General features: G+C 47.4%; 1 long non-coding RNA gene across 1 annotated transcript in view; it reads right to left on the bottom strand.

The window, feature by feature from the left end:
• Positions 1-561: 561 nt before the first annotated feature.
• Positions 562-22735, bottom strand: part of LOC147576296 (uncharacterized) — a 52112-nt gene continuing 29938 nt past the window's right edge. The window contains exon 3 of the long non-coding RNA XR_015240637.1: positions 562-884. This is a non-coding gene — a long non-coding RNA (uncharacterized LOC147576296). The remainder of the gene's footprint in view (positions 885-22735) is intronic.

The raw sequence follows: 22735 nt of genomic DNA, 5'->3' as shown, positions 1-22735 counted from the left end.
CGTGTAGATCCAGATGTGTCTTTTCTACATTTGACATTCCACATGTGCAGTCTCAGTTGGCTTGCTCTCCAGAGTATGAAGTATTGCATCTACCCATGCCTTTTTTTCTATTCTAGATCCCCTCCTCTATTCCATTGGAGAAGAGTAATTTTCTTTTTCCTCAATACTCATGTTTCCCTCAGGACCCTGATCTCCTGAACCATGATGTCCCCTCCCCATTCTTGTGATTTGGCTGAGTCTGGGGATACCACATGTCCAGTGTCTGAAGTCCAGCCCTAGGAGGTACACCCCCATCCCACATTACCAGGTCCCACTCTGGTACTTCATTCTAATTTCCCCTTCTTCTTTTGTCTTCCAAGGTCCAGACTAGACCTTGTGATAGCCCTCAATAAACACATTTCTAACCCAAGCACCCTGCCTCTCCATGATTCTTCTTTAATAGGTTGGGAAATTGAAAACCGACTGTGCGTTACTGATGGGAGGAAAACAGGTGCCATTATTTTTTATGAAGATAACTTGGCAATATTTACTCTGATCTCATTTTGTCCATATTATTTTATTTGCTTTAGTGGCATTATCCGATACAATTATTAAAAGGAATGAAACACAAAATATAACAATTGAAAAGAGAAAGCACAATTATCATTATTTACAGGTGATTCCATTGCATATCTGTAAGAAAAACAAAAACAAAACAGGTCAGGGGTACCTGGGTTGCTCAGTTGGTTGAGTGTCCTACTATGACTCAGGTTCTGATCTCTTGTGTTCATGAGTTCAAGCCCCACGTTGGGCTCTGTGCTGACAGTTCAGAGCCTTCAGCCTGCCTCAGATTCAGTGTCTCCCTCTCTCTGTCCCTTCCCTGCTCATGGCATCTCTATCTCTATCTAAAATGAAAAAAAAAAAAAAAAAACAGATCAAATGAAAAATACTCAGAATGTAAATGCATTCAGATAGTAGGCTGGATACATAATTAGCATGTGAAATTAGTATCACTCTATTCACACATAACAAACAAAATATAATAAAACAATACATCCCCACCCCTTAAATATGAGCCCTGTAAGAAACATTTTTAAAAACCTATTTTAAAAAATTGGGACTTCTTATATTAAAAGGAAAAACTGTCCAGATGTCCACTAATAGAGGGAAAGGACATCATTTTTGGTATAGACACTCAGTGGAATAGTATGTGGCAATGAGAATCTTACAGACTTAATGTTGAGTAAAAGAAGCCAGGCAAAAAGCCAGTCGTACAAAATGTACGACTCCTTTTATATGAAGCATACATGCAAAAACAAAAATTGAACAACAACAACAACAACAACAACCAGTCTCTTTCATTAAAGTTCATGAGAGGGGTTCCTTTAAAGGGAAGTGGATGTAAGGGAGATACAAAGACAGCTTCTGCAGTCTAGTCATGTTCTATTTCTAAATCTGGGTGCTGGTTACATGTGCATTCTGTTTGTAGAATTTCACCAAGCTGTCTTCTGTGCATTTTCCTCCATGAATTTATATTTCAGTAAAATTTTTAATGGAAGTTTTTACATATCTATGTGAAGAAAAAATAAACATAAAAAATAAAAACCTATGCGAATAAAATTTTAATATAGAAGAGACAGAAAAGGAGTCATGAATAAAAGAATAGATAATTCTTATTTTAATAAGAAGTTTTAATATTATAATTAAGACAATTCTTCCTAGGTTAACCTATACATTTGATCTGGATAAATATACCAATAAGGTATTTTAAGTAGCTTTGCTGTTTGTAACATTTGTACAGAAAACAAAGAAAATGCTAAAAAGGAAGGGGACCAGATATCAAAAGTTATTTCAAAGTTATAATCCAAACAACTTGACACAAACACATTAAAATCCAACAGATAGGGGCGCCTGGGTGGCTCAGTTGGTTAAGCGTCCGACTTTGGCTCAGGTCATGATCTCACGGTCCGTGAGTTCGAGCCCCACGTCGGGCTCTGTGCCAACAGCTCAGAGCCTGGAGCCTGCTTCAGATTCTGTGTTTCCCTCTCTCTCTGACCCTCCCCCGTTCATGCTCTGTCTCTGTCTCAAAAATAAACATTATAAATAAATAAATAAATAAATAAATAAATAAACAAACAAACAAATAAATAAAATCCAACAGATAAATGTAAAAGAAAAGAAACACCAGAAAGAGAATGAAACACACATGAGAAATACCTACATGAAAAAGATGGCATTTTAAATTTGGAAGAAAAAATATCGTTCCCTAAATGGTGTTAAAACAATTATGTAGGATCTAGGAAAATTACAATTGGATCCTTACCTCACCTCTTACTCCAAAAATAAATTCCATACAGAGTAAAGACATAAACAGAAATACAAACATAAAACAGGGCACCTGGGTGGCTCATCCAGTTAAGCACCCGATTCTTGATTTCGGCTCAGGTCATGATCCCATGGCTCACGAGATCAAGTTCTGTGTTGGGCTCTGTATTGACAGCATGGAGTCCACTTAGGATTCATTCTCTCTCTCTCTCTCTCTCTCTCTCTCTCTCTCAAAATAAATAAAAACATTACAAAAATAAAATAACTAAAACTAAATAGGAATTTTAGTAATATTGGAATAGAATAGTTCTTTCTAAGGATGATGCAAAATTCAGCAGCCCTCTAAAGAGGAGTAATACATTTGGTATAAAATAAAAATAAACAGTAAAATTAAAAGAAATTATCTGCATGGCAAGAGAAAAATTTTCTAAAATATCAACTGATAATCAACAAAGAACAAACTGATGTCTGAGGCACTGACATCTGTCTTGCCTAACTCACAGTACTGACTGGACTGGTGGCCTTGTTTAGAAGCCACTGCAAGCAGACAAAATCATATGGCACATTAGAGCCACAGTTCCAGAGACAGGTGCCAGGGGGCTTTTTTTTTTAATTTTTCTAATGTTTATTTTTGAGAGAAAGAGCATGAGTGGTGGAAGAGCAGAGAGAGAGGGAGACACAGAATCTGAAACAGGCTCCAGGCTCTGTGCTGTCATCACAGAGCCCGATGGAGGGCTTGAACCCACGAACCGCAAGATCATGACCTGAGCCTAAGTCAGTGTTTAACAGACTGAGTCACCCAGGTGCTCCAAGATTACATGCTTCTTGGAAGAAGCAGGGACAAAATGCTTGGAGAATTTGAGACGACTAAAAGCACACACACACAAACCCCAGGAAGATACAGCCTCAGAAAAGGTTTGAGAGCTAGGCTAGGTAAGGTTAATCACTGAACATTTCCCACTGCACAAAGCCAGTCAGCAGAACTGGGAGGGGTGGTTATTTTTTAAATAACCAAGTCTCAATGACAACAATAAAACTTCAAGTCATACAAAGAAACAGAGAAACATGGCCTGACCAAATGAATAAAATAAAGCCCTAGAAACCAACCAACCCTAAAGAAATGCAGATCTATCAGCTGCCTGACACAGAATTTAAAATAAATGTCATAAAGATGCCCAATGAGCTAAAACAGAGCACAGAATGACAACTGAATGAAACCAGGAAAATGATGCATGCATAAAACTAGAATATCAACAAAGAAATTTTTTTCTCAAAAAACAAAAACAAAAACAAAAACAAAAACAAACCACCCAGGAATTCTGGATCTGAAAAATACAATAACTGAACTGAAAAATTCCCTAGAGTGGTTCAACTACAAACTTGTGATCAAGTCCTAAAACTGACTCAGTGAATTTGTAAACTAGTTGTTGAAATCAAGTCAGAGGAGCATAAAGAAAAAAGAATGAATAAAAGTGAAGAGAGCTTAAGGGACTTATTGGTCATCAACAAGGAGATCAATATATGTCTTGTGGGAGTCCCAGCAACATCAGAAGTGAACATGGAAGAGAGTTTATTTGAAGAAATAATAGACAAAAACTTGTAATCTGAGGAAATAAATGGATATGTAAATTCAAGAAGCTCAAAGAACTTCAGACATATTAAATCCAAAAAGATCCATTTCAAGATACATTATAATCAACTGGCATTTGCAATTTTTTCCCTTAGAACATATTTCTATTTATTTATTTACTTACTTACTTACTTATTTATTTTAATATGAAATTTATTGTCAAATTGGTTTCCATACAACACCCAGTGCTCATCCCAACAGATGCCCTCCTCAATACCCCTCACCCACCCTCCCCTCCCTCCCACCCCGCCATCAACCCCCAGTTTGTTCTCAGTTTTAAGAGTCTCTTATGTTTTGGCTCCCTCCCTCTCTAACCTTTTTTTTCCTTCCCCTCCCCGCTGAGAAACTTAACAGAAGACCATGGGGGAGGGGTAGAACATATTTCTTGAAGGCTAATGGCTAGGCAAATGTGTATGTACATCAAGTGCTGATAAATACATATTACAAAGTATTGATTTGTTTCTGATAAGTAATAATCACACATAATAAATGTAGTAGTCCATTGCTGCTGCACAAATTACCACAAACTTAATGTCTTAAAGTAACACCAACTTATTATCTTAACGTTCTGGAAGTCAGAAGCCTCACCAGGTTTAAATCGGGAGTCAAAAAGGTTGTGTTTCCTCTGGAGGCTCAAGGGAAGAATCCATTTCCTTGCCTTTTACAGTTTCTAGGAATTGCCTGCATTCCTTGGCTCATCCCCCTTGCATCTTCAAAGCACATCACTCTGACTCCAGTTTTGTAATCACATCTCATTCTCTGGCTCTCAAAGGACCTTCATATAAAGCTTCCCTCTTATAAGGATCCTGGTGATTAGATTGTGTATACCAGGATTATCCAGAATAACCTCGCATCTCAAGACCTTTAACTTAATCATATCTGCAAAGTCTCTTTTACCATGCCAGGTAACATATTTGAAGGTTACAGGGCTTAAGACATGGACATCCTTGGGGGACTGGAATCCAAACCACCCAGGATATAGGATCCGCACTGGTTTGCAATGCACTAAGAATGCATTGCACTCTTAATGGATTAGGAATGAAGGAAAAGGAACAGAATAATAAGCATTGCTAAAGATGAGTTTATAATACAAAAAGTTAAAAAATAAACTCTGATGAGCAAGAATAAGTATTTATAATAAACAGAAGGATTAGAAACCTAAATTCATAAAATAAAAGAAAAACAATATGAAAAGATGCTATAAATACATATACCCAAAACTATTAAAGACATCAGAAGAGGAACTGTATCCATAAAGAGAGAATAATAAACTGAAAAGATATTTATAAGAACGTGCATAAAGAGTATCCAATACAAAATATTATGTCACTGAAATTAAAAATCCCAGGTTCCAGTTAAACAGAAAAGTACATACAACTGCAGAGAGAATTGTTAAACAGGAGAGAAATACCAAGTGAAATTAATTGCAATGGAGTATGGAAAAAAATTAAATATGAAAAAACCCTTAAGATACATAAAGAATAGAATGAAGATGTTCAATATATATATCTCATGTGAGTTTTGGAAGAAGAGTAAAAAGACAGTGGATAAAATTCAATATTTGGAAACAATAATCATCCAGAATTAATAAAAGAATACATTTCATATTGAATAATCACAAATCTAAAGCTTGATAAATAAAAATATAAATAAGCTGAAACCTAGTCACAGCATAGTAAAACCTCAGAACACAATGGCAAGCAGAAAACCTTAAAAGGTATCAGACAAAAAAAGATTAATCAATAATTCAATTGACAAAAAATTTCTCAGTGAAAGACTTGGGGGTGGAAACATGGAAAAATAAAATAAAATTCTAAGCAGAAATTTCTGCCAACCTGGAATTCTATACCCAGATAAACTATCAGTCAATAATTAAGTATAAGACACTTTTCAGATAAATTAAGAGCTTACCCGCCATCAGACCTCTGCAGTAGTAACTTATTCAGAATTCAGGAAGAAGGAAATTAAACTTACAGGCAAAGAGTAAGTTACTAAAGGCAATCATCATTTAGTCATGAGTAACTATAAATCATGTTGACTAACCAAAACAAACAAAAAATTCATGACACGTTTTGGGGGTATTATAAACAAGGTGGCAAAAAAATACCAGCAATGATAACATTCAATGGCTCCAGAAGCATCATTGTCACCAGAGTATGAGAGTTAAAGTGATTCAAGACTCTTCAGTTGGTAAGTAGGATCAAGAAACTTTGGGCTCCAATTTGGAATTAGAATTGCTTTACCTTTAGTAATGTTTTAACCTCTATTTATTCTTGCTAAGATAAGTTGACCCATGGTGGGAAATATCTGAAGTTGGAGTCTGTGGTTTTAGAATCCCGATTTTCTGTAGTTGTTTGGAAAGCTAATACCCACGCAAGGAATAGCTTCTAACACTGTAGACACACCACACAGATTCTTCAATATTTGTGTGGAGTAGGAACTGAGTATTATATTTGACTTCTCCCCCATCCTTGCTCTCAACTGATTACCTTGCTTCCTATTTCACTGAGAAAATCGAACGCTCAGGAGATGACTGTCACAGCCTCATGCCCCCACGTCTACTTCCCCTAGCTTCTGTGCCCATCACTGGCCCACCCTCCCAAGATAGCAGATAAACAGTCCCTTCTCCTACTTGAAGCAAACCCCTGCCCCATTTGTCCCCTCCTGTCCGTTAAAGGACATCTCTCCGAGATTTTCCCCCACTCACCTGTATGACCTACAGAAGCATATAAAATACCTTGGCATAGAAACATTCTGGAGGTGGTGATGGTACCAGCACAGCATGAGTGCACTTAATACTACTGACTGTATGCTTAAAAATGGTGGAGACAGCAACGTTTATGTCACGTGTTTAATTGTTGCCACAATTAAAAAAGAAACTATGGTGTTATTTTTCACATCTTAAGCTCTTGAGTCGACTTCTCTCTCAACCTATTGCCCTATTTCCCTACTCAACCTACCAGGACATCCTTTGAAAGACTTATATTCACCATCTCCTGTTCCTTTCTCCCTACTCCCACCCTTCCTCTTGTGAAATTTTGCCTCAAAAGCCTACTTTGTCTGACATGAAAGCATATTATACTCAGGTTTTTTAGGTTAATATTTTCCCAGTATATATTTTTCATATTTATTTTCAACATTTCTGAGTCACTATGTTTTACAACTATTCTTCTAAAAGATTTTTTAAAACCTGAATATTTGTCTTGGGAATGATGAGATCAGTTCTTTTTTATTGGGATTGTTGATATACCTGGCTGGATTTCTTTTGTCTTTTTTTTTTTTTTTTTTTTTTTTTTTGATGCTTTCTACTCACCATACTATTTCTATGTCCTCCCTTTCTTTAATATCCTCCTTTGTATTAATCTAGTTTTTCTTTTTTTTATTTCTACCCCACTGAAACCCCTGGGCTTTTTAAGAAAGTTTACCATTTATTTCTGCTGATTTGGGCAGGGTTTTTAGGTGTATGTCAGGGCAAGTTTTGCTGAGTGGTTACTGATATGACTTGAACGCCCACACCATTGCCTACCCGGACAGTAGTCTGAGAACACAGGAGCCTGAGAGGTGAGCAGAGTCACTACTGAAACCACAGTCAGTGTGGAAACAGCTGCTGCCCTTGCTAAATGGGCACCAGACACGACCACCAGCACAGCTGTTTGCATTGCCAGTCTCTGAGTTGGTGTGTGGGCAGATTGCTCCAAATGGACAAGCCTTGGTCATATGCCCCTGCACTCATGAAAGGAAAGTCAGGAGAGAGAATATTGGCCATTCTGACTTTTATCCGGGGAGACAGCTTGGCCTCTACTGAGAACTAACACTGAAGAATTTCCCAAATATAAGAAGATGGCCCCAAAACATGGTAAATGACACTAATATGCTTTTAGTCATCACCTTTAAATATCAAAAGCACTTCATGATCAAAGGACAAACTCACTAGCCAGATATAGCATTCCCAAATACGAATGCATCTGCCAACACAGTCTCAAAATATATAAAGCAAAAATGGAAGGACTACAAGGAGAAGTTGATAAACCTACAGCTACAATGAGAGATTTTTGACAAACCTCTCAGAAATTACGAGAACAAAAATATAAAGTAGTAGTAGTACAATTACAGGAAATTCAAATAGCTTAACTAAACAGTTTTACCACCTGAATATAAATAGAACACAGTTCCCAACAATTAGAGAACATATATTCTCCTCTCAAAGACACATTGGGACATTGATCAAAATTAACCACATTACTGAATTGGATCTATTTTTGTATGAACCCTTAAAAAGATGTCAAAATGTGGGGCACCTGGGTGGTTCAGTTGGTTAAGAGCACAGCTCTTGATTTTGGCTCAGGTCATGATCTCACAGTGTGTGAGACTGAGCCCCACGTTGGGCTCTACACTAATAGTGCAAAGCCTGTTTGGGATTCTCTCTCCTTCTCTCTTTGCCCCTCCCCTACTTATGCACCTTCATTCTCTCTCTCTCTCTCTCTCTCTCTCTCTCCCTCTCCCTCTCCCTCTCCTTCTCCCTCTCTCTCTTGCTCTGTCTCTCTCAAAATAAATACAATTTAAAAGCAGTTTTTAAAAAGATGTCAAAATGCTAAAACAAAGGTGACTAATTTATCCAAAAGAGTTTGTAAAAATGCCACCAAAACAAGTAAGGATGTGTACAAAATAAACTGATAATAAAATAAACCAGATGCCAAATGCCTCTTCACTATGATGGGTTCTACTTTGGAAATGGTGGGCCCTGAGCAGTTGGCAAGTAGGTGGGCATTGCCGCTTTTACAGGAAACCTTATAAACAGTATCAGACATGTCCACCAACTGAAAATCATCTCCTTGTGATTTTAGTCAACAAAGTGAAACAATTGGGGGGTACTCCTGCCAGCTGTTGGACAGCATTTGCAGTCAGTCCTAGAACAGTGCACAGGTAATGGCCACATGCTGCAGGTGGTCCCCAGAAGCATGAGTGCACGTGCACAACACCCCCCCCCCATGTGCAGCTCACAGCCCCAGTCACCACAGATCACACTGCCTCCAGAGTCCCTGAGGGCAGCCCCTGCATGTCTTGCTACAGGTTCGTCCGTGATTGGAATATATTTAACTCACACAGCACCTGGCATCTTTCCAGAAAGAATCTAGAGGTAATGAGATGAGCTCCCCAAGGCAAGCCTGCTGCAGTCTCGCAACATGGGTTCAGTATCTTCAGAACTCTCAAACATATTTTCAAAACTTCGGAAGAGAAAGCTGAACACAAACGACATACAAAAAGTATACGTGGAAACTCTTAAGGCACGAATTTGTCTTTGGAACACAGTTTGGAAATATGTTTGTTGAACATCTCGATTAAAAAGGGAGAAAGCACCGGATCCTGGATTGAACATAAACAAAGCAAACTTTATTCTATCGTCTTTGTATTTGTTCCCTCAAGAGCTAAGGGGGACCTCTCATAAAAATTAACATAAAGGGAAATAAGCATGGTTAGCTATATAAATTATTCTGACCGGAGTCACAAACTGCAACAAAATGTTCCTATTGCAGCAAGAGCAGAATCCATTGAGAGGAGCCTCACTTCAAACAGAAGTAATGAAGGCTCATGAATTATTTGAAAATCTAATTCGTGTAGAACAGCAAATCATAAATATTTTAGGAAATACTTCAGCCTGCTGCTAATTTGACATGAAAGGACTGAGTGGCCAAAGATGCTGCAAAGCACAGGACAGGCCACTGCGAGGTGGACGGAATCACAACGGGCTGACAGAGGTGGTTAAACAAACGAGAATGAAAAATCAAACACAGAACCACACAAAGACGAAATCCTGATGCCCTCCACTTCCGCAGCATGCATGGGCAAACATTTGCTATCTTCCCGGGTTTGATAAGAAACCTGATAACTGACATGACAATACCACAAGGTGAAAAGAACTTTTCAAAACCAACAATCAAAAAACAAATCATAAGCATCCATGCTACAGGGAAAAACTAAAATGTCCTTCTATTCTTTCTTTAGAAAATAAAATTCGGGGTGCCTGGGCAGCTCAGTTGGTCTGACTCTTGATTTTGGCTCAGGTTGTGATCCCACAGTTCGTGGGTTTGAGCCCCGGTTGGCTCTGTGCTGACAATGCAGAGCCTGCTTGGGATTCTCTCTCTCCTTCTCTTTCTGCCCCTTACCCACTCACTGTCTCTGTCAAAATAAATAAATAAACTTTTAAAAAAAATTTAACGAAAATAAAATTATAAAATTGTCATATGAAGAGTGAACAGAAAGAACTTGGCCACAAACTATAATGGAAAAAAGGAACATGGGGCAGGGCGGAGAATTCAGGCAATTAATTCGATAAAATCATGTTATTTTCCTAGATTTGGCCGCGTGTGTGGTCGTCGCCATCTTCTTTAAATGTCTGAATTATTGTGATCTCTTTTCTCATTCCAATTATTAACTATAATATATACACACACTTTCTGAATTGGGCCTCCGAAATCAGAGGAAGCACACAGATCTTCAAATCAAAAGGTGATGCTTAAATGAGCCTAACTCCTCAAAGGCAAGAGCCATGCTTCTGCCTGATACAGCGCCCCCTCGTGGCCGGCCTGATAAAACCAAGGCCCCGCCACACGTGGCCCGCCACCCCATAGAACACAAGATGCCAACCTCCTGCCCCAAAGCCATTGGGCACAGAATCCGCATCCTCCAGGATAAACACTCTTACTGAAAAATCCCAAAAGTAAAGCACTAACCCTGTGGCTTGTGTGCTTAAAAAAAAAAAAAAAAAAGAAGAAGAAGAAAAAGAAAACAAAAAACCAGGTCAGGATATTTAAAAAAAACTTTGAGAAAACATTCAAGGAACTTAACACCTCCCTGCACAGAAACTGTTCCACGGGACAGAACAACATGGCACATTCCCCAGCTCATTGACTGGGGCTGTCAGTGACGGCACAGAGCAGGGATGCGGCCAGGGGCAGATGCCTGATGGAGGCCCTTCTGTGTAAAAACGAATCCCCACAGTGGGAAGGTCGGGCAGTGGGGCCTCAGCCAGGGGCACTTCTCAGGGCTGGGACTCAAAGGTTCACTCAGTTTTCCCTTCTTCCCTATTTTTGCGCTGGCTGGGAGGTGTGGTGCCCTCCCTCCCACCTCCCCACTTTGGCATGTGATGAGCCTAGCAGAGCAGGAGGATGCCCTTCCTTCAGGTTCCCCCCGAATCTTCAGGACGCCTCACTCTGAGGTTCACCCAGAGACACCCTCCCGCCGCCACCGCCTGCCCTGCTCCCACCTGCAGGGTGTCCACTTCCCGCCTCCGGAGCCTGAGGTAGTGAGTGCTGGACAACATACCATGACAGCCAGCTCCTAAACACCCCAGGCCCCTCCCTGCCTCACGGCCTTCGCACCAGCTCTTCCCTCCACATGGAATGTCCTTCCAAACATTTTTCACCAGAGTCACCTCTTCAAAGGATTTTCTGTTGACTAACCTCATCAAGGTGGCCAACCCCTCAAGCACAGGCTCACACCAGTGCACCGAGTAGGAGTCCCTTCCCAGAAGGAGCCCCACCCTCTGCTCCCCTGCTCAGCCCCACGCCAGAGCCAGAGTGAGCCCACTGGTGCCTGGATCACGAGCAGAAGGCCTTCACCCCTCCCCCCATCCCCTTCTGGTGCAGCCTTCTTTACTGCGGTCACCAGGCAGCTTCCCGTCTTGAAAAATGATTCCCGTTAACCAGATGCCCAGCGTTCACTCCTCTCATGTGCACCAGCCTGAGGTCACTGGGATGGCGCCCCAGTAACCCGACCCTGGGTCTTGGCCGTGAAGTCTCCAGCTGGACACACGACCACTGGCGCCCTGCATTACACGGGCTCAGGAGAGGCCCGCATGGCCCAGCTGGACAGGAGGCACACCTGTCTTCTCTCGACAAGCTGCAGGCTCCACACTCACACCGTCCTCACGTCCGTCCATGACTCACAGGGCCCAGCTCTCCTGAGCGCATAGCAGGTCTGGGGGATAACTCCAGTCAGAGCCCCAGGCTCCATGTGGGGCCCCACAGGGGATAGAGGGAGGCTGAGAGGGGGCTGCATCCCCGGCCCCACTGAGAAGAGGGCGCCCACTCTTGTGACTCTGGGAAATGGCCAAACAGCATCTGAGAAAGGCCCAGCACTGTGAGCACAGAAACAAGCCTCTACCCAAGACCAGATGGCTGACCTGAAGAATACACACAGCAGGTGAGAGAACGGGCAGTTTCCGGGAAGGAGGAGAACAGGAGGGACAGAGAGCCAGGGAAGCACCAGCAACAGGAGGTGACCCCGTGCCAGCACCTGACCTGACCCCGGTGGGTATGTAAAGCCCCCCCGCCCAGGAGGCTCCACAACTGAACACCTCACCTCTGCACCTGCGTCTCTGACCGACTCCGCCCAAAACCCACCAGAACCATGGGCTGCTGTGGCTGTTCTGGAGGCTGTGGCTCCAGCCGTGGGGGCTGCAACTCCAGCTGCTGTGTGCCAGCCTGTGCCTGTTCCAGCTGTGGCTCGTGTGGGGGCTCCAAGGGGGGCTGTGACTCCTGTGGGGGCTCCAAGGGGGGCTGTGGCTCGTGTGGGGGCTCCAAGGGGTGAAGTGGCTCCTGTGGCTACTGCCAGTCCAGCTGCTGTGTCCCCGTCTGCTGAGGGAACGGCCAGTCCAGTTTTCAGTTAACTTCTTCCAACTGCACCATCTGGGAAGGCCTCTCATCACCCCTGCACTCGTCTCTCCCCTGCGTGTCCCCATCTGCTGCACCAGAAACACCATTCCACACATGTGGCTCTGGCCCCCTCTGCTGTCCGCCTGAGATATTCTCACCCAGAGGAAGGCCCAGGCTAATGCTGAGCAGCAGTCCTGTAATGTGCAAGTGGTCATTTGTAGGCACTGACCCACGTCCAGGGCCCACCACTGACTGGTCAGGAACATCTACTGCTGGCTCCCCCAGTCCGAGAAAGCACCGTCCCCGTCACCCCTGAGCTTCCTCCTTTCACCAACAAAGCCCTGTCTGGCAGGGCTGCTTCCTGACCTGTCACCATATGTTTCTGTTAAAATACAATAAAATTCCCTTTCAATAAAACCATCTCTGTGGCCACAAAATGATTTCATTCACAGTGCGATTCTTTCGCCGTGGTCTGTTCACTGCGTACGGATGAACAAGGAATCTCCCTGGAAATGGGTCCCGGGGGGCCCTGCCAGGTCACCAGGCACGGCCCCCTTACATGCACGTCTCCAGCTGCCTCCCACCGTGAGTGTTTCCACCGAGCTTTTGGCGAGGGATGTTCTGAGGCATGATAAAGAGGGCGGAGAGTCCCGGGCTCCAAGGCAGGATGTGGCACTCGAGTCCTGTGCCCGTGACTGTCCGGCTGGGGAACTTTCCCTTTGGGGGCGGTGAACTGGGAGGGTTGGGGCCAACAGAGTCTCCATCCTCCTTCCGTGCTGCATGGGGGCAGAAAGCATCCTCCTGCTGCCCTAGAAGCTCTGGCTCTGGGCGTAATCAGGTTCGACCTGTCGTTGCTTTCTCGTGATATTTGGAAAGCCAGTAAGGCAGAAGCACCAGGGCGTCTGGGACCCCGGGAGGTGACATCAGCAACGTCCCACTGTCCATCGATGGGCATGACGCTTGTCCAGGTGCAGAGCCGGGGAGCCAGTCCTGGAGGCTGGGCCTGGGGCTGGATTCGGTGGCCCTTCCCGCAGACTCTATAGCCAGCTAGTCCTCCTGTCACCTCCACTTGGCTGAGACGATGGTAGCAGGATGTGTCCCCCCAAGACGCCCTCTCCTAACCCCAGAACCACGCGGATGTTAGGCTACATGGCAAAGGGACTTCAGCTGAGCCCGGAGAAACCGGACTGGGTCACCTGATACAGGGGTCCTGACAAGGGAAGGGGGAAGCAGAAGAGTCACGAGCAGAAAGCTGGCAGGCGTGAGGGCTTTCCCGGCCACTGCTGCTGGCTTGGAAGACGAGAAAGCAGTCGTGACCCAGGGGAAGCAGGCAGCGCCTGGGGGCTGGAAAAGATAAGGGGAAGGATGCTCCCCCGGAGGGCCCACAAATGAGCGTGGCCCTCACATGCGGCGACTTTGGCACAGTGAGACCCACCGTGGACATGGCGCTGAGAACCACAGTGTGTGGCGGGCATTTACAGCAGCACCAGTTGTGGGAATTATATCACCTGGGACGAAACCGGGCTGGCCCATCCATCCTGGGGTCCCTGTGGCTCCGGCACCCCTGGAATGGAGTGTAAGTGCGGGGGTGCAGGGTCCCCTGCTTGGGCTGCACCAGCCCTAAATCTCACGCCCGTTTGGCTGGCTCCCAGGAGGCCCAACAGAGTCACCGGGGCAGACGCTGGCACCCTCTGGTCATCCCATCAGGCGGCTCACCTCTCCCTCGGAGCTTGTGTAAGGCCTGCGCCCCTCGTGCCCACATCCCCGTGTGAACCTCAGAGTGAGCACAGCTAAAAAATGTGGTCACTGGGGGCGCCTGGGTGGCGCAGTCGGTTAAGCGTCCAACTTCAGCCGGGTCACGATCTCGCGGTCCGTGAGTTCGAGCCCCGCGTCGGGCTCTGGGCTGATGGCTCGGAGCCTGGAGCCTGTTTCCAATTCTGTGTCTCCCTCTCTCTCTGCCCCTCCTCTGTTCATGCTCTGTCTCTCTCTGTCCCAAAAATAAATAAACGTTGGAAAAAAAAATTAAAAAAAAAAAATGTGGTCACCAGCCGACTCACACTTCGAGAAATGTGGAAAGAAGATCCTCGGGGCAAAGGAAAACAACCCCATAAAAACACAGATGTACAGGAAGGAATGAGGAACCCTAGAAAGCATAAATGTAAGAGTAAGGATTGTTAGGGACCGAATCATGCCCCCCTGCAGTTCAGATACTGAAGCCCCAACCCCCAGTGCAGCCGTATGTCGGGGGGGAAGCGTCCAGGGAGGCAATGAAGGGTAAATGGGGCCATGAGGGTGAGACCCAGACACAGCAGGACTGGTGTCCTTATAGGAAGGGGAAGAGACACCAGGCCTCCCGCATCCCCTCTGCACACACGGGAAGCTCGTGTGTGGACATGGTGAAGAGGTGGCGGAGGGTAAGCCGGAGAGAACTCAGTCTTGCTCCTGGACCAGCAGCCTCCAGAACAGAGAGGAAATAAGTGTCCGTGGTCGGGGCCCCCCCACCCGTGGCGCTCTGCCATGACAGTGCCCGCTTCGGGGGCCAGTAGCTGTGGCTCTGGGGGTTACACATGGCACAGGGGAAGCGCATGACCACGTCCCCGAGCCAGCGGGAGGGCGCCAGGGTCAGGGGGCCGCTGTCCTATTCCCAGCTCCCGTGTCGGAGTAAAAGCACTGATTTTGAGGGCAGACTGTAGTGTCTCACGGACGCAGTCGAAAAAAATAAGTGGACAGACACAAGAGACAATCCCAAATAATCTACAGATTAAGCATTATAACAAGGAGGTAAAGTTAGCAAGGTCACTGAATAAAAGGTCGCTATGAAGCTAATTTTCCTTAAACGCTAAACAAGTTTGAAAATTCCACTAAAAATCAAAATCATTTATAATTCATCCCCCCAAAATCGCATATGTACCTAGAAGTGTAAATCGTGCAAAAGGTGCACCAGACCTCGAAAGTGAAAATCACAAAACCTCCGAGAGAAATTAAAGAGCGCTTCAAGAACGGAAAGCAGCCTCACACAGACCGGAAGGCTCGCTCTGGGGAGACCCGGTTCCCCAACGTTTATCTACGCGGCCCGTGGTTCCACTGAAATGCCAGCAGGGTTTCCACAAATCTAGAGGCTCAGCCTCAACAGACTGGCGATCCTGGACATCGTCCCTGCCCCCGATCTCGGGCACGGCGCACCGTCTTGTACCGCGTGGAGGATGCTTGGGGCAGGTCTTCCCGGGCGCTCACGGGGCACACGCTCGGTGGGCCGCGGGTTTCCTGCAGGTCTGCACCTCTCGTGAGCTGGGCACCAGCCTGAGCACCGCTTTCCCGACGGCCTGGGAGGGCAGAGACAAGGTCTCGTCCCCAACAAGGTGCAGACACGCTTCCTGCCTGCAGGAGGCGCTGCAGACCCTCCGCGTTCCGGGCCTCTGGCGCCAGGCGCGCACAGGTGCCCCGCACGAGACCCCGCGGGGCTGGAGCTCAAGGCCGCGGTCCTGCACACGCTGCTGTGGACCACGGCCTGATCCGTCTCGCGGTGGCCGTGAACCCCGCCTGCCGTCTGACTGGCTGGCTTGCGGTCGGGAACGTGGCCCCCTCAGTTCGGACCTCTGTCTCATTGCGCTGAGGGGTGTCTGTCTGTTTTCACCACGAATGGCATCGGATTTTGTCTCATGCTCGCTTGTGATTTCTCCGTAAGATCAGGTGGGTTTTCTCCCCTGTTCCGCTCCCATGGTTGATCACATCGATTCATTTTCAGATGTTAACCCAGCTTTGAATCCCTGGTATAAAGCCCGGCTTATCAGAGCGCATCATTCTCTCGACACGTTGCTGGGCTCCGGTTTGCTGAGGGCTTTGGCCGTATTGCCTCGTGCACCTCCTGCCCTGAACACTCACACCAGCAAAAACATCCTTGAGAACTGCGGGGCCAGTACATATATTTCCAGACAACAAAGACTGCAGGGGGGTCACCAACCGCGTGCCAGGCCGCAGGGACGATGGAGTGGGGGTGGTTTTCTTCCAACAGAGGCGGCGGCTCCAAGGTGCAGGGAGGAAAGCGAGGAGGAAAGGGTAAATGTGGGTGAATCCACAGAGAACTTGACTCCACAGAGCAAAGGTAATAACGGACAGCGGGGGGTTAAATTTTACTTTAAATAAGAGTCACAATGTGGAAAGCACCCGTGCGGGATGAGGACCAGCCCCAAAGGACCTCTGTCCTCGGCCACGCGTGGAAACGGTAAAATAACTACCTCTGACTTGATTTTTGTGAGTCAGAAATGTGCATTTTCGTCTCTAGGGTAGCCCCGAAAAGCACCCTAAAATCAGGTTGATACCTCACAGGTGGGAAAGAGTAAAAATTAAGTTTTGGATCAATGGAGAGGGAGGGAACCCACAGAAAGCAAATAGTGAAAAGGTTCATTTAAGCCCAAACAGTGGACATCAGATATAAGCACACCAAATACCCAGTTAGAGGACAAATGTCCTTGACAGGCTGCTTTTTAAAACTGAAAAAAAAATTTTTCTTAACCCCGCATATAAGAGACACACGTTAGAAATAAAAACACAGAAACCTTGAAAGCAAAGGATAGAAAAATAAGTAACCTGCAAATCAAACACTGAGCACAGATTTCTTAACCGGGACAAAAACACCGAGCACAGTGTGAACAGGGCCAATGACCTGTGCTGTGCCCTGCCTGGCGCCCAGGAAGGGGTCACACAGGCAGTGCCAGCCGGCGTCTGTCCCCGGGCCGGCTCCGAGGGCTGACGCTCCAGGGTAAGCAGGGAGCTGCCACAAAACGGTAACGAAAATGAAAAGATGGAGAGAGAATAGAGAGGCATGAGGAGGACCCTGGAACGGGCACTTTTCTAATCGACCAGTACACACAATAAATGGTTCTCTGCCTCGTTAAAAACGCAAAGTAAAAGCAGAGAACGATAGTCACACACATGGCACGAGAGCCAGCCGGGCGACCCCACATTCAGGGAAGGACGGGAGGCCGTCAGTGCTCCTGCACGTGGCTCACACGCTGCTCCCACCCACTGAAGCTGGACGATGTCCCGTGACCCGGCCGCCCCACTCCGAGGGCACACCCGGAAATGCGCCCAGATGCACGCCTGGCTGGACACACGCAGGAACGTTTCCGGAGCGTCGTGGACCCGAGTGCCCCTTGACAGTGGAAGACATAAATGAACGGTGACGACAGAATGCTATTAAGAAATGAAAATAAAAGGACTTCAGCGGTGGCCAACGGTGTGACCCTCACAAACACGACGTGGGCTGGGAACAAGCCAGACAGCAGAGGACACGTCCCACCTTGTTCCACTTAGATGAAGTTCATCTTCATCTTCGAAGATGAAGAGCAGGCAAAGCTGACCTCTGGACTCACCAGTCAGGACAGCAGGTGTTTGAGGAGACGGGGCGATGTTCGGAGAGGGGGTGGCAGGCTCTGGATTCGGGGTGGGAGTCGTTTAGTATCAGGACCCGAGTGGCGGGGACCTCGCTGTGCTCACATTGTGATGATGTCACGATCCGTGTGCCTGTGATCTGTGCATTTGACCGTCAGGCTGGCGCACTCCGTTAAAGACAAGCTTGTTCAGGGGCGCCTGGGTGGCTCAGTCGGTCGAGCGGCCGACTTCGGCTCAGGTCACGATCTCGCGGTCCGTGAGTTCGAGCCCCGCGTCGGGCTCTGTGCTGACAGCTCAGAGCCTGGAGCCTGTTTCGCATTCTCTGTCTCCCTCTCTCTGACCCTCCCCCATTCATGCTCTGTCTCTCTCTGTCTCAAAAATAAATAAACGTTAAAAAAAATTAAAAAAAAAAAAAAGACAAGCTTGTTCAAAAGTCAATGCCGGACACGTGCTCCTCTCTCTCCTGTCCTGAAGCCCCGCGAACGTTCCTGAATCCATTCGGCGAATTTGCGGCGCTCCTGTTATGCCTCAGACACTGTTCAAACACGGGGAAGGCAGGTGAATGAAATGTTCATGCTTTACGGAGCTTAGGTCTGGGGACAGCGGGGGAGGCAGGAGAGAGAGAGAGGTAAATGAGTAACTGGAACATCAACATGATGGATAAACTGGGAAGGAAGGAAGGAAGGAAGGGGGAGGCAGAGCAGGGGGTGAGCGAGGTAATGGCAACACTTCTGGAGGCAGAACCCTGCCGAGACCTTGTCGTTTGAGCAAGGGTCTGAAAGAGGTGAGGACACGTAGGGACGGCAAGGGCAGAAGCCACAGGCACGGGCTGGGGTGTGGGAGGGACGCATAGCTGGACACACAGGAGCCGAGGAGGCCGGAGGGGCTGGTCTTGCAGCCCGTGGAGACGGGGGAACAGCGGCCCGGGAACGTGTGCAGAAGACCAGCCAGCCCAGCAATCACACGAGGTGCCTCTTGCTGCCGTGGTGGACAGATGAGGTGCTCCGGAACTCTGGCTGGACCGGGCAAAGTGTGAGGACGGGTCTGCACACGCGTGCGGCCTGGGGAGACCAGAGCAGGGCTTCTGAGGGCTTAGCCAGCGGCCACACTCGGAAGGCAGAGGGGTGGGGGCGGCGGGTCTGGGGGAGGTGAGCACCTCGTGGCTCTGGGTGGGTCAGGACATCCCAGGCGCCCATTAGACCCCCCACAAGTGGGGACACGAGTGGCAGTAGGGTGTGGGAGCTGGGCAGGGGGCAGCCCCGGGCAGCGGCAGATACTGCCTCCAGGCGCCAGGCTGCAGAAGCCCGTCTGGCCTCAGGGTAGAGGACACAGCCCTGCGAGGACAGAGGCCTGGCAGAAGTACTGTTTCCTTAAGAGAATGGTAAAGAATTTTAAAACTATGTGTTGGTTGCTTTGATTAAAAAATTAATTTTAGGGGACGCCTGGGTGGCTCAGTCAGTTGAGCATCCGACTTCAGCTCAGGTCATGATCTCACGGTCCATGAGTTCGAGCCCCGCATCAGGCTCTATGCTGACAGCTCAGAGCCGGGAGCCTGCTTCCGATTCTGTGTCTCCTTCTCTTTCTGTCCCTCTCCCCCTCGCGCTCTGTCTCTTTCTCTCAAAAATAAATAAATGTTAGAAAAAATATGTTTTTAATTAATTTTAGGGGCACCTGAGTGGCTCAGTTGGTTGAGCGTCGGACTCTTGGTTTCGGTTCAGGTGGTGATCTCAGGGTCATGAGATCGAGCCACACATCGGGCTCTGCACTGACAGTGCTTGGGATTCCCTCTCTCCCTCTCTCTCTCTGCTCCTCACTCTCTCTTTCTCTCTCCAAATAAATAAATAAAGCTTAAAATAATAATAAATTTGAAACTTAATTTTAAAATACTAAATAATAAAATTAGTCTAAAATTAATTGGAAATTCACAGTCTTCTAAATATGCAAAAAGGAGGTGGATTCTGGGCACTGAGTAGATGAGCCCCACTGACTGCGGCCACGGGCCTCTTCCCAAGCAGCAGCCACTGAGAAGTGGGACCGGCTAGCCCTGGCCATGCTGGGACCAGTTCCTAGGAATGCCAGGATGAAGAGGCAGGCAGGAGCTGGGATTCAAATTATAGGGACCAAGGGAGTGGAAGACATCACATTTAGAAACTTCAGAAAGTAGTGCAGCCACAGCCAGTGGGAGGTGACCCTGTGCCAGCATCTGACCTGACCCCGGCAGGTACGTAAAACCCCAGGCCCAGGAGGCTCCACACCTGAACACCTCCCCTCTGCACCTGCGTCTCTGACCGACTCCGCCCAAAACCCACCAGAAACATGGGCTGCTGTGGCTGTTCTGGAGGCTGTGGCTCCAGCTGTGGGGGCTGCGGCTCCAGCTGTGGGGGCTGTGGCTCCAGCTGCTGTGTGCCCGTGTGCTGCTGCGAGCCCATGTGCTGCTGTGTGCCAGCCTGTGCCTGTTCCAGCAGCGGCTTGTGTGGGGGCTCCAAGGGAGGCTGTGGCTCCTGTGGGGGCTCCAAGGGGGGCTGTGGCTCCTGTGAGGGCTCCAAGGGGGGCTGTGGTTCCTGTGGGGGCTCCAAGGGGGGCTGTGGCTCCTGTGGGGGCTCCAAGGGGGGCTGTGGCTCCTGTGAGGGCTCCAAGGGGGGCTGTGGCTCCTGTGGGGGCTCCAAGGGAGGTGTGGCTCCTGTGAGGGCTCCAAGGGGGGCTGTGGCTCGTGTGGGGGCTCCAAAGGGGGCTCTGTCTTCTGTGGAGGCTCCAAGGGGGGCTGTGGCTCCTGTGGGGGCTCCAAGGGAGGTGTGGCTCCTGTGAGGGCTCCAAGGGGGGCTGTGGCTCGTGTGGCTGCTTCTCTTCCAGCTGTGGGTCATCCTGCAGCCGGTCCAGCTGCTGTGTCCCCATTTGCTGCCAGTGCAAAATGTGAGGTGCTGACCACAGGCTCAGGTGGCTCCCGCCAATCCAGGCTCCCTGGCCGTGAGTGGTGACACATCCCGTACCCTCAACACACAGTCCTGTGTCCCTCCCCTTCAGGAGTGATGCAGACTGAATCTTCAGGACCGGAGATCCTGTTCCACGTTTCCTGATGGACACGGGGATTTCTCTCACACTCTCTGAACCATGCAAGGATTCACTACTATACTCTAACAACCAAGAGGAAACTTCCTCCTTGCCGGCTCAACTCTGCCATCTGCAGGCTCCTCGGGGAATAAGCCCCAGAAAAACCACACACCCCCCCCTCCCCCCAACACACACAGCCTGGGTCCCAGAGCTGCCCTAGCCATCCCCCTTCCCAACCTCTTCCTGCTCAGCCCTCCTCCCCACACGACCTCGGGCTGGCACTGCCCAGACCCACTCCACACCCCGCCCCTCCTCTCTGGGCATCTCCCCGGCCACCAGCTCGTCTGATTCTTGGTCTGATAAATTCGACTCTGAGATTTACGAAGCTTCTAAACAAACAGATTCTCCAAGGACAAGCCTCCTTCTTACAGCAGTGGTAGAAACCAGGGTGCACGGGGTCAGTACATGCAGACCCTTTTATTCAGAGTTTATCCAGGACACAGGACACTGGATGTTCATAGATTTTGTGAACAAAGTTGGTTAACGCAAAACTACCTAGAAGAGGATGGGATTAGCAGCCACCTAAAACTGTAAAAGTGACACTTGTCTGTGTAATGTGGATACGTTTGATATATTCCGGGCTGCCGGGATTCCCAGCAGATGGGTTCTTTACAACCTGGGAACGTGGTGGTGTTACTATATAACGGGGAAAAAGCAGGACACGGAGCATGTGAACACAGCTATGTGTGCCCCACCACGGATGAGGTGGGGTTCTTTAATTTTCTTATTTGTAATATTAAAACTGAATAAGCTTCAACAAACACACCGAGGTGGGGTGCCATGGGCAGTCCTCAGTGAGACACGGGTGCCACTCACACAGGCACAAAAGTTCAGTGAGCTGCGAACTTTTCAGACACTACATTTTCCCACCTCAAATCCAAAGCAAAACACAAAATGAAAATAAAACATGAAGGTGCTCTTAAGTGACACATGAAGAAACAGCTGGTGCCCAGGTCCTGGTGGACACCATGGGCAAGTCCTTTATCCAGTTTGACCAGAATATAAAGAAGAATTACAGGCCAATATCCCTGATGAACATGGATGCAAAAATTCTCAACAAGATACTAGCAAATCAAATTCAACAGTATATTAAAAGAATTATTCACCATGATCAAGTGGGATTCATTCTGGGCTGCAGGGCTGGTTCAATATTCACGAATCAATTAATGTGATACATCACATTAATAGAAGAAAGGATAAGGACCTTTCTTTATCCTTTAATAGAAAAAAGGATAAGAACCTGATCTTGTTAATAGATGCAGACAAAACATTTGGCAAAAACACAGCATCCTTTCTTAATAAAAACGCCCAAGAAAGTCGGGACAGAAGGAACATACCTTAACACCATAGAAGCCATATATGAAAGGCCCACAGCTAATATCATCTTCAATGGGGAAAAACCGAGAACTTTCCCCCTGAGATCAGGAAAAAGACAGGGATATCCACTCTCACCACTGTTGTTTAACATAGTATTGGAAGTCCTAGCCTCAGTAATCAGATAGCAAAACGAAATAACAGGCATCCAAATTGGAAATAAACGTTAAAAAATTAAAAAAAAAAGGGGGGGCGCCTGGGTGGCTTGGTCAGTTAAGCGTCCGACTTCGGCTCAGGTCATGGTCTCACAGTCCGTGAGTTTGAGCCCCGCGTC

The sequence above is a fragment of the Puma concolor genome, chromosome D1 (assembly GCF_028749965.1).
Source record: "Puma concolor isolate L17-30 chromosome D1, mPumCon1.1.hap2, whole genome shotgun sequence".
In the NCBI taxonomy this organism is placed as follows: domain Eukaryota; kingdom Metazoa; phylum Chordata; class Mammalia; order Carnivora; family Felidae; genus Puma; species Puma concolor.
This window is presented reverse-complemented; position numbering and strand designations above follow the sequence as displayed.